Source organism: Nannospalax galili, unplaced genomic scaffold, assembly GCF_000622305.1.
Source record: "Nannospalax galili isolate Female #2095 unplaced genomic scaffold, S.galili_v1.0 scaffold319, whole genome shotgun sequence".
Classification (NCBI taxonomy): Eukaryota; Metazoa; Chordata; class Mammalia; order Rodentia; family Spalacidae; genus Nannospalax; species Nannospalax galili.
The window spans coordinates 589,147-599,366 of NW_008343413.1; the positions used below are offsets into that span (position 1 = coordinate 589,147).

Below are 10,220 nucleotides of genomic sequence, written 5' to 3' on the forward strand. Positions count from 1 at the left end.
TCCAGGAATACTTTTATTTCTTTCTTAATTTCTCTTTTGACCCACTCATCATTCAGGAGTGTGTTGTTTATCTCCATGTGTTCATGTGGTGACTAGGGTTTCTTCTGGTGTTGACTTTAAGCTTTATTGCGTTGTGGTCTGTTAGAATGCATGGAATCATTTCAATCTTTTTGTATTTGTTGAGGTTTGTTTTGTGCCTCATTATATGGTTGATTTTGGAGAAGGTTCCATGGGGCACTGAATAGAAAGTATATTCTTTGGTGATTGGGTGGAATATTCGGTAGATGTCTGTTAGGTCCTTTTGATATATGATATTGTTTAATTCAGATATCTCTCTGTTAATTCTCTGTCCTGTTGACCTATCTAATGGAGACAATGGGGTATTCAAGTCCCCAACTATTAATGTGTTAGGATTAACCTGGGTCTTAAAGTCCTGTAGTACTGTTTTTATGAAGTTTGGTGCACCAGAGTTTAGTGAGTGGATATATGTTCGTGATTGTAATATCTTCTTGGTCAATTCTTCCTTTGATCAGAATGAAGTGACCCTCTTTATCTTTTCTGATTAGTTTTAGTTTGTCAGATATTAGAATTGCAATGCCTGCTTTTTTTTTTTTAGTATCATTTGCTTGAGATATTTTTTTCCATCATTTCACTTTGAGATAGTGTCTGACATATTTACATTAGACTCCACAGTTTACATTTGGGTACCCTCTTCGTTGTACATTCTTTCTAAAATATTTTTATTATTTTTATTTTTATTATTTTTATTTTATGTGTATGAGTGTATTGCCTGCATGTATGTGAGTATACCCATGTCATGCAGTGCCACGGAGGTCAGAAGAGGGCTTTGAATTCCCATGGAACTGGAGTTAAGGATGGTTCGCAGCCACCTTATGGGTGCTCGGAATTGAACCAGGGTCATCTGCAAGAGCAGTCAGTGCACTTAACTGCTGAGCTATCTCTCCAGCCCTGGGTTTTGTTTCTTAATCCATTCAACTAGTCTGTGTCTTTTGACTGGGAAGTTCAGTCCATCAATATTTTAAAGTTAATAATGAAAGATGTGTATTGAATCCTGTCTTTTTTATTTCTGTTCACATTCTTGATATAGCTGTGCATTTCCACAGTTATACCTTTGTTGAAATTCTTTCTGTCACCCCTCGTGTATAGTCATTCCTTTCTTCAGCTCTTTGTATTGCTTCAAGAACTTTCTGAAGAGCTGGTTTTGTGGACATGAATTCTTTCAGCCTATTTATATCCTGGAAGATTTTTCTTTTCCCTTCAACCATGATAGACATTTTGGCTGGGTAAAGTAATCTGGGTTGGCATCGGTGGTCATTTAGAGCTGGGAATACTTTGGTCCAGGCTCTTCTGGCTTTCATAGTTTGCACTGAAAAGTCAGCTGTAATCCTGATGAGTTTTCCTTTATATGTGATTTTTTGTTCTTTTTCAGCTTTCAGTATTGTCTTTGTGTTCTGGGTGTTTAGTGTTTTTACTATGATATGCTGTGGAGAATTTCTTTTCTGGTCCTGTTTATTTAGTGTTCTATATACTTCTTGTATTTGTATGGGCATGTCTTTTTTTAATGTTGGGAAATTTTCTTCTATAATCCTGTTGAAGATCTGGTACATACCATTATCTTGGGATTCTTCTCCTTCCTCTACGCCTATGATTCGTAGGTTTTGTTTTTTTATGGGGTCACACAATTCGGGCATATTCCATTCTTGTCTTTTAAATTTTTTTTCATAATCTTTGAGTGGTCTAAGTTGTCCACTTTATCTTTCAGTCTTGATATTCTGTTTTCCATTTCATTAATCCTATTGGTCAGGCCTTCTCCTCTCATTTCTAATTGGCTTACTGAGTGTTTCACTTCCTTCTTCATTTCAGCCTGAGTATTCTTTGATATTTCTAACTCTTCTGAATTAATTCAGAAATTTATCCCTATCTTCCTTCAGTTCTTTGATTTATTTCTTTCTGTTTTCTTTGAATTCACTGACTTCTTTTTATCATGTTTACAATTGTTCTTTTGAGTTCCATGTCCTGTGTTATCTCTAGGGAGTTCTCATTGTACTCCTCTAGAGGACTATTGGTACTTGGTGGGGATATATTATTTTGGTTTTTTATGTCATTATTTTTTCTTTTGTGATTTTGACATGTGAATTCCTTTTATAGTTTCTGATTCTTGTGTGAGACACTAACCTTCCTTTGTTGAGTTTAGATCTGCTTCTTTTTGTAAACTTTATGTGCCTTTGTGGTTTACTTGTTGGACATGAAAAGCTGGTTGGTCTAGGCTTCAGGTTCTCTCTTTTGATTTTATATTGGATTGTCCTATTTGCTTTTGTCTTCAGGAGTTTCCACAGAGGCCCAAGTGAGATGAGGCTCAGATGATATCACACTTTTTCCTAAGGTATGGGTCCCTCCAGGAAAGATGCTGTCCTCAAGAATTTGGGGGCTGGGCTGGCCTGGGAGAAGGGCCCAGGATATATGCTGGTCTCAGGAAGCTGGTGGCTGTGCCATCCAGGGAAGTAAAGGGAGGAAGGCGGGACCAGGCCTAGAGGGTTTCTGGGGTCCACTGGGAGGAAATGGGTTGGTCCTGATGCAAAGGATCAGGAAGTAGTGGCGGCTCTGGGTGGAGAGGTTAGCCTTGGTGTCTGGGGTGCCAAGACAAGAAATGGGCCTGTACCCAACCTAGGAGGAGAGACTGGGCAGGGGAGCTGGGAGGGTGAAATAGGCTGGGGGAGTCAAGGCATGCTGGGTGCGCTGGACTCACCCAGGGAAGGTGCTGGTACCAGGACATGGGAAGGCTGTACAGCCCAGAGAAGTAAAAATGGATCTGCTTTCTTTTCCTCTACTTGTTCCTTTGGAGATCTATTCCAGTTGTTACAACTATTACTAGTTTGTTCCTCAATTTCATTGAGTGACATTTCACTTTAAAATATTTTACAGCATATCTATTTAGTAAGAATGTTGGGGTTGGTTTCTGTTTGTCTAGTTTTCTTTCTTTCTTTGCTTGTTTTTTTTTTTTTTTTTGCCAATTTCTTTGTGTTCTACTTCAGTGTCGTCTTGTGACACCAGGAGGGTGGAGCCAGATAGTACATACTTCTAACTTCATAAACAACTTTAGCTTTCCAAAGTGATTGTACCATTACATTCCTACCAATGATGTATAAAAAATTCTAACTGCTCTCCATATTTACCAGTGCTTACTGTTGGCAGTCTTTTTTTTTTTTTTTTTTTTTTTTTTTTTTTTTTTAAAGTGGGGTCTCTCTGTAGCCCCCGCTGTTCTGGAACTCACTATGTAGACCAGGCTGGCCTTGAACTCACAGAAATCTGCCTGCCTCTGCCTCCCAAGTGCTGGGACTATAAGTTCTTCTAATGGGCATATCACAGTGGTTTCAGTTTGCATCTCTCTGATCACTAAGGAGCATCTTTGTATGTACTTGTTGATCAGTTGTGCCTGTGTGTGAAGAATGTGTTCACATTTCTTACTCATGCTAAAACTGGATTATTTTTCTCATTATTTAAGTGTAAGAGCATTCTAAAAGTATATACACACATACACACACACACACACCTTTTTCAAGATGAAAGTATTTTGTCAGGTTTATGTATTACAAATATTCCCTCCCAATTTGTAGCTTGCCTTTTCATTTTCTTCTTTTTAAAAAATTTTCAACAGTGTTAAAAAATATTTTATTCGTGTGTGTGCGTGCGTGCGTGCATGCGTGTGTGTGTGTATGTGTGTGTGTGTGTGTGTGTGTGTGTTTTGTGCAGGTGTACACAGAGGCCAAACAGGGTTATTGGATCCCTTAGTTTGGAGTTACAGGCATTTATGAGACATCTAATGGGGTACCTGAGCTTTCAACCTTGATAGAGTAGTAACCACCCTTAACTGAACCATCTCTTCAGTCCCCTTTTCATTTTCTTACTGTCTTTTAAAAAATATTTTATTTATTATTTTTATTTTATATGTATGAGTGTATTGCCTGCATGTATGTGAGTGCATCCGTGCTGTGCACTGTCTGCAGAGGTCAGAAGGGGGCATCAGATCCCCTGGAACTGGAGTTACAAATGTTTGTTAGCCACCATGTGGGTGCTGGGAATAGAGCCTGGGTCCTCTGCAAGAACAGCCAGTGCTCTTAACCACTGAGCCATCTGTCCAGCCCCCTTACTGTCTTTTGAAGAGAAAGAATTTAAAATATCAATTTATCAATTCTTTCCTAGTTACTGCTCTGTTTTGATCTCTTTCAAGGTTAAGCTTTTCACCTAAGTTTTCTTCCAGAAGTTTTATAATTTTGGCTATTATATTTCAGTTTAGTACCTATTGCAAGGTTATTTCAAGTTATTTTATGCATACACTCTAGTGTAAAGGTTTGAGATTTATTTTTTCCCATAAAAATATCCAGTTGTTTCAGCCATTTATTTTGAAGAGGGAAAAAAAGACATGTTTTACCTTAGAATTACCTAAACCGCTTTGTAAAAAATCAACCATTTTTTTCCTGTGTATATTTCTGAAATATTTTGTCCCTTTGATCTGTGTGTTTGCTCAGTTACCTTCATTTCTGTAGCTTCATGATAAATTTTGAAATCAAGTGGCATTTGGAGAGTGTATTTTTAGTTTTGATTCATTTATCAATTTTTTTGAAACACATGAATCTACCTCTCAAAATAGAAGCATATTTTTTAAGGCCTGGTCATTAGTATGAACTGTTTCGTGTCCACCACACCCATATCACTAATGTCCAATGTGACTGCATTTGGAGATGACCTATAAAGAGGTGATTAAGGAATGAGGTGATAATGGTACTTCCTGATTTGATGGGATTGGTGTCCTTAAGAGAACAGATAAGAGAAAGCTGTTCCATATCCCCTTTTGCTGTGTGGGATATGGTGAGAAGGTGGTCTTCTGGACTTTACAGCCTCCATCCTGTGCAGAAATAGATTTCTGTTGTTTAAACTATGCAGTCTGTGAAATTCTATCCTAGCAGCTCAATGTGTTTAAGGCATATGTAGTAAGCAGACTTTAAAGGCAGGGCAAGTATACTGACATACATGATAGGAGATTTGTTGATCTGCAACCTAAGTTCTCTTATCTTTGCAATGAAAAGATTCACCTGGAAGACTCTAGTATAGTTGCGACTAATGTCCTGTGTAAATCTTACAACCTGTAGTATTTGGTGGACTTGTCCTAGTTAGCTTTAACTGTCAACTTGATACAGCCTGGAGTAATCTGGGAGAAAAGCCTCAATGAAGAAATTTCCCAGGTCAGATTGGCCTGCAGGGATGTCTGTGGGGGATTGTCTTAATTGTTCATTGATGTATCAGGGCCTGACCCACTGTGGTCAGTACCATTTGCTGGGCAGATGGGCCTGAGCTGTAGAACAAAGCTAGGTAGCTGAGCAGGAGCCTATGAGTCAGCAGCCAGCAGTCTCCACATTCCTGTACTTCCTTGGCTGTGAAGTGAGTTCCTTGGTCAGAGCAAGTAGACCTGCCTCCAAGTTCCTGCCTTGACTTCCCTCAGTGATGGACTGTGACCTGGAATTGTAAGCCAGATAAATTCTTGCCTCCCCTGTGTTGCTTTTTATCAGGGCGCTTTATCATAGCAGCAGAATGAAACGAGAAAAGACCATAAATCAGTTTTGATTTGATTCAGGCTTTAAAATAGTCATGCAAAAACAATACTGGAAAGCAAAACTATACAAAAACAGTGGCTGGTAACAACTCAGTACTTGTGGTACAGAAGCAGACTCTGGTTCATTGTAGGCATTTTCATGGCCTCATACTTTTTGCTTGGTCTTTCTGACATGTTATTCTGTATGAAGCTTGTGCCTCAGTTAATAGCCTCCCAAACCAAAGGCTATCAGGCAACCTCTCGCATTTGTCTGTGTGGACAGATCCCAAGACTGGAGAGAAATGGAATCCATTTATCCCCTGACGGTGAACAGGTCCTTATACTCAACATCCCCTGGGAGTATGTGAGAAGTGCAGAGTCCCAGGCCACACCCACACCTACTAAGCAGGTGTTGCCTGTCACAGGCTGAGAAGCACTGCTCAAGTTGAACTTGGAGAATCTTCTCCCTGGTCTTCCCAGCAAACCATCTGGCTCCCACACATCTCAGAAAATTACTGCAGTAGAGGTTATATGTTCTGCTGGTGGATTGTTCTGTTCAAATTTCTTTTTTCTACTGATCTGAAGTATGTTTTCCTGTATTTTGTAGTTAACTTTGCAGTCATTCATTGGTATTACTAATATTCCCAGTATTAAGAAAGCAGAGGTAAATAAGATACAGTTTAGTTTTCTAAAATCTCACAACCTAATGTAAAAACAGAAACACAAAGTCGATGAAGATCATGTCTAGGTATTGAGGAGGTATGAGGAAGGAGAGGTTGATCATATAACTGTAAGGGTGTCAGAATACCTACAGGTGGAGATGCAATGCTGGTTGGAGGCATAGGCTTGGTTGGAATCTGCCAAGTGCTAGGAACAGGAGAGGTTCTGGAAGAATGATAGAGGTGGTAGGCATTCACACACAGGAACATCGTTCAAGCAGGGTGTTAGTGTTCAGTGGAGCACTGGGCACTTTCCAGTTTTGTCTTCATGTGTTGGTATTACAATGCCATTATCTTTTTTATTATTATTACTTTTATTTTATGTGTATGAGTATTGCTTTGCATGTAGTTCAGTGCACCTGTGTTGTGCAGTGCCCGCAGAGGTCAGGAAAGGGCATCGGATCCCCTGGAACTGGAGTTATGGATGGTTGTTAGCTGCCATGTTTGTGCTGGGAATTGAACCCAAGTCTTCTGCAAGAGCAGCCAGTGCTCTTAACCAATGAGTCATCTCTCTAGCCCCCAGCTTTATTTTTTGTTTTCTTCCTTATGGAAATAATATAGTCTGTCTGTCTCCTAAATGGTAATATTGAGAACAGAATATAGTGTTCCAGACAGTTGCCTCAGCAGTATGGAGTGAGACCTGGGCTATCCCCTCCTTTCTGTTAAGGTGCTTCAAAAGAAGCCTTGTGCCATGTGTCACCTGTAATAACAGCACTTGGGAAGCTGAGGCAGGAGAATCAGGAGGTCCTGTTTGAAATAACAAATTAACTAACGAGATCTGGAACTGCCTCTTTTTTAAGGCAAACTGAGAATATTTCAGCTTTGGATAAGTATTACTCGAAGCTACTGATAAAATCCCAAAGCAGATTTTATTTCCTATTTTGTGCTCAGTGCCTTTGATCTCACTGTTTCTGAATGTGAGGTCTAACTATATCCATTAGATAGCAGGTTGTTAGGCATTTCCTATTTCTCTTGTCTTTTGAGGTTTTTGATTTTAGTCTGGTTTCACCTTGTTAATTCATTCTTGTGGTTGCAAGATAAACAAATGACTGCTGAACTCCTTTGTATCTCTTCATCAGAGTTGTTACCTGGAATGTCCATGGCAGTAGAATATAAGTCAGGTCCTCACAGAGGCCTGTGTGGAGCTGATATGGGATCTCCTCTGTCCTGTCCCTGACTTAGGTACTGTCTTTCTGCTCTGTGTATTAATTTTCTGGGCCTCTGTCCTCATGGCTGTAGGATGGGTGTATGCTATAAGGCCTCACATCTGCACTTCCAAGAAGGAAAAAAAAAAAAAATAAGGGAAAAAGTAGCAGCATGGATATCTCTTATATCATAAAAACTGAAATGTATTGAGAAATCCCCAGCCACCTTGCAGTTGGATTTCATTGACTAGGTTTGCCCTAGGGCCGCCTAGGCCTTTAAGGGGAATCTAGGAAAGCAAATGTTTTAATTAGGTTTGTATTTTTTTCTTGACACATCACCCAAGGTTGTGACTATAGAAGGAAGAGGGAATATTGGGTAGGTCTGTGGTGTGTTTGTAGACACTGTCTCTGGAAGGTGCCTGAGAAATGTATATCAGGAGTTACCCCTATGGAATGGCTGCCAGTCAAGAGGAAGAGGAACATTGATTTTTTACTTTATATTGTTCTTCCTGCTGAGATTTTTTTAAAAAAAAAACAATGAATATGTGTCAACTTTAAAGGAAGGAAGTTGGTAGGAAGTTGACATCAGTCCATGACCAGAGCTCTTGGGTACAGCTGAACCAGGTCATGAACATTGTTAACTTTAGCCTTGCTATCCAATGAGTGGTTCCATTAGATATCACAGTGGACTCCCTCTACCCCAGAGTTTCCAGTTAAGTAAGCAATCTCTGGGGCCAAGAAGAGGGTAAGAGTCAGCATCTTGAGCAAGAGCACTGTCTCATCCCAAACAGCTGCTTAGTCCTTGTGTTGGGTTCCTTTGTGTCCCTTCCAAATGCCTATATTGAAGTTGTAGTCCCCAGTCCTGAAGATTGTGATTTTATTTAGAGAGGGGACCTCTGAGGAGGTAGTAAAGGTTAAGGTGACCCTCATCCAACAAGACTGGTCTCCTTATAAGACAGAAGATAGGATATGTCATAGACAGAGGAAGCCTCTCCCTGCCTCCCAGACACAGAATTAGAAGATAGCATCTTAGGAATAAAGGCTTGGGGAATCCATCTCTACCATGCATTCATTTATACTTGTACCTCAGATCTGCGAGACTAATATTAAACATCCCTCAAGCCCCATAGCCTGTGCCATCACAACAACCTAGCACATGAGCTCAGACTTCTAGTCCTTCCTACTTTAGGGAAGGTAGTTTTGCATGATCTTTGTTGCTGTTGCTCTCTAATGTTTTGGGGACATGGGAATGGGCATGAGGAGGGCCCTCGCATGTGGACACGTGCTTCACCACTGAGCCTCCCCTACTCAGAAGGGTAGTTCTGTGTTTTGCTGGCTCTCCAGGGCAGCATGAAAGTGCACTAGTCCTGTCTATCACCTCTGTATTCGTTCACTGTGGAAGCTGGTCCGTGGGGAGTCTAGCCTGAGCAACTGGAAGCACTGACTGTGGGCTAGGAACAGTTTCTTTTTTTTAATTAAAAAAAATTATTAAGTTTGATTTCTTTAAAAAATAGCATGATTACTTTGAAAAACTTTATATAGGTGGAGAGTTTGGAAAGTGAGTGAGTGGCAAACTCACAGCAACAGTGACAAATTTCACATTGTTGAAGCTTGGGAATATACTTTTGTCAGTAAATAATATTCAGAATTATAGTAGACATAATAAAATTGCAAATTTGCATTCTAAAATACAATTACAAAGATTTAGTTTGAGAATGGTAGCAGTTTCTTTTTCTTTTTAAATTTCCCAGACTCTGATTTTTATCTCTAAAAGTTCAGTTGGGTGCTGTACATTTTCTGTAGGGCACAGGTGAAGGTATATTGGGGCTGTAGAAGAGTAATAGAAAAATAATGGAAAACTTCCTGATGCCTGGAAATGGGCAAGGTCCTATATCAAGGCTTGGATGCCTAGGACCATGTGTGGAATCAAGACCACAGCCTGGCCTCAGGGGAGGTGGGAGGTCCTTTCTAGAGAATCAGTCCTCCCAAGACTCCAGCAGTTTCTGGCAGGAAATTTCTGTCACTGGAGGCTGGTGTGGTCTTTCGCCAGCACCTTGTGGCTTAGTCCCACCTTTCTTGGTTCCTCAGGGCCCTGCTTTTATCCTGCCCACCTGTGCTCTGACCTTTCAGCTTTACTTAGTTTCAGAATGCACTGGCTCTGCTCCTGAGCTGATCCTTGCCTGACTTCTGACAGCTAAGACTGTCCCAACCAGAAACAGTTTTCCTATTAGATGTGATTCCTATCTCTTCAGGTGATGAGATCTGAGAGCAGGATCCTGGGTTATGGGTGACCCTGGAGCTGAAGCAGGACTTTGTGTACGGTAGGCAAGTTCTCAGCCACTGACCTATAGTACTTGTGCCCCAGAGCTACATTTTAACAAATACTAGCAGAAAACTTCTGTTCTGCTCCATTGCTGTCCCTTCTCTTCTTCTCTCCCTCCCCTCTTTCTCCGTTACTGGGGCTTTAATCCAAGATTTTACGCATTCTAGGCAAGTGCTTTATCAAGGAGCTTTGTCCCTAGGCCTTTGGGTCATTGTTTTGAGACAGAGTTGCTCAGGACGGCCTAGAACTCCCTATGTAACCCAAGCTGATTTCAAACTTGCAATCCTCCTGCTTCAGCCCCCTGAGTAGCTGGGATTCCATGTATATTCTGATGGAACAGTGTGTGTGTGTGTGTGTGTGTGTGTGTGTGTGTGTGTGTGTGTGTGTAACCTGAAAGCTCCCCAAAAAAGCTGGAGTAGATCCGG

General features: G+C 40.6%; 1 protein-coding gene across 3 annotated transcripts in view; it reads left to right on the forward strand.

Annotated features, from left to right (window-relative positions):
* Mfhas1 (malignant fibrous histiocytoma amplified sequence 1) overlaps nucleotides 1-10,220 on the forward strand; it is a 113,079-nt gene that overhangs the window by 54,655 nt on the left and 48,204 nt on the right. The gene's annotated exons all lie outside the window — the stretch shown is intronic.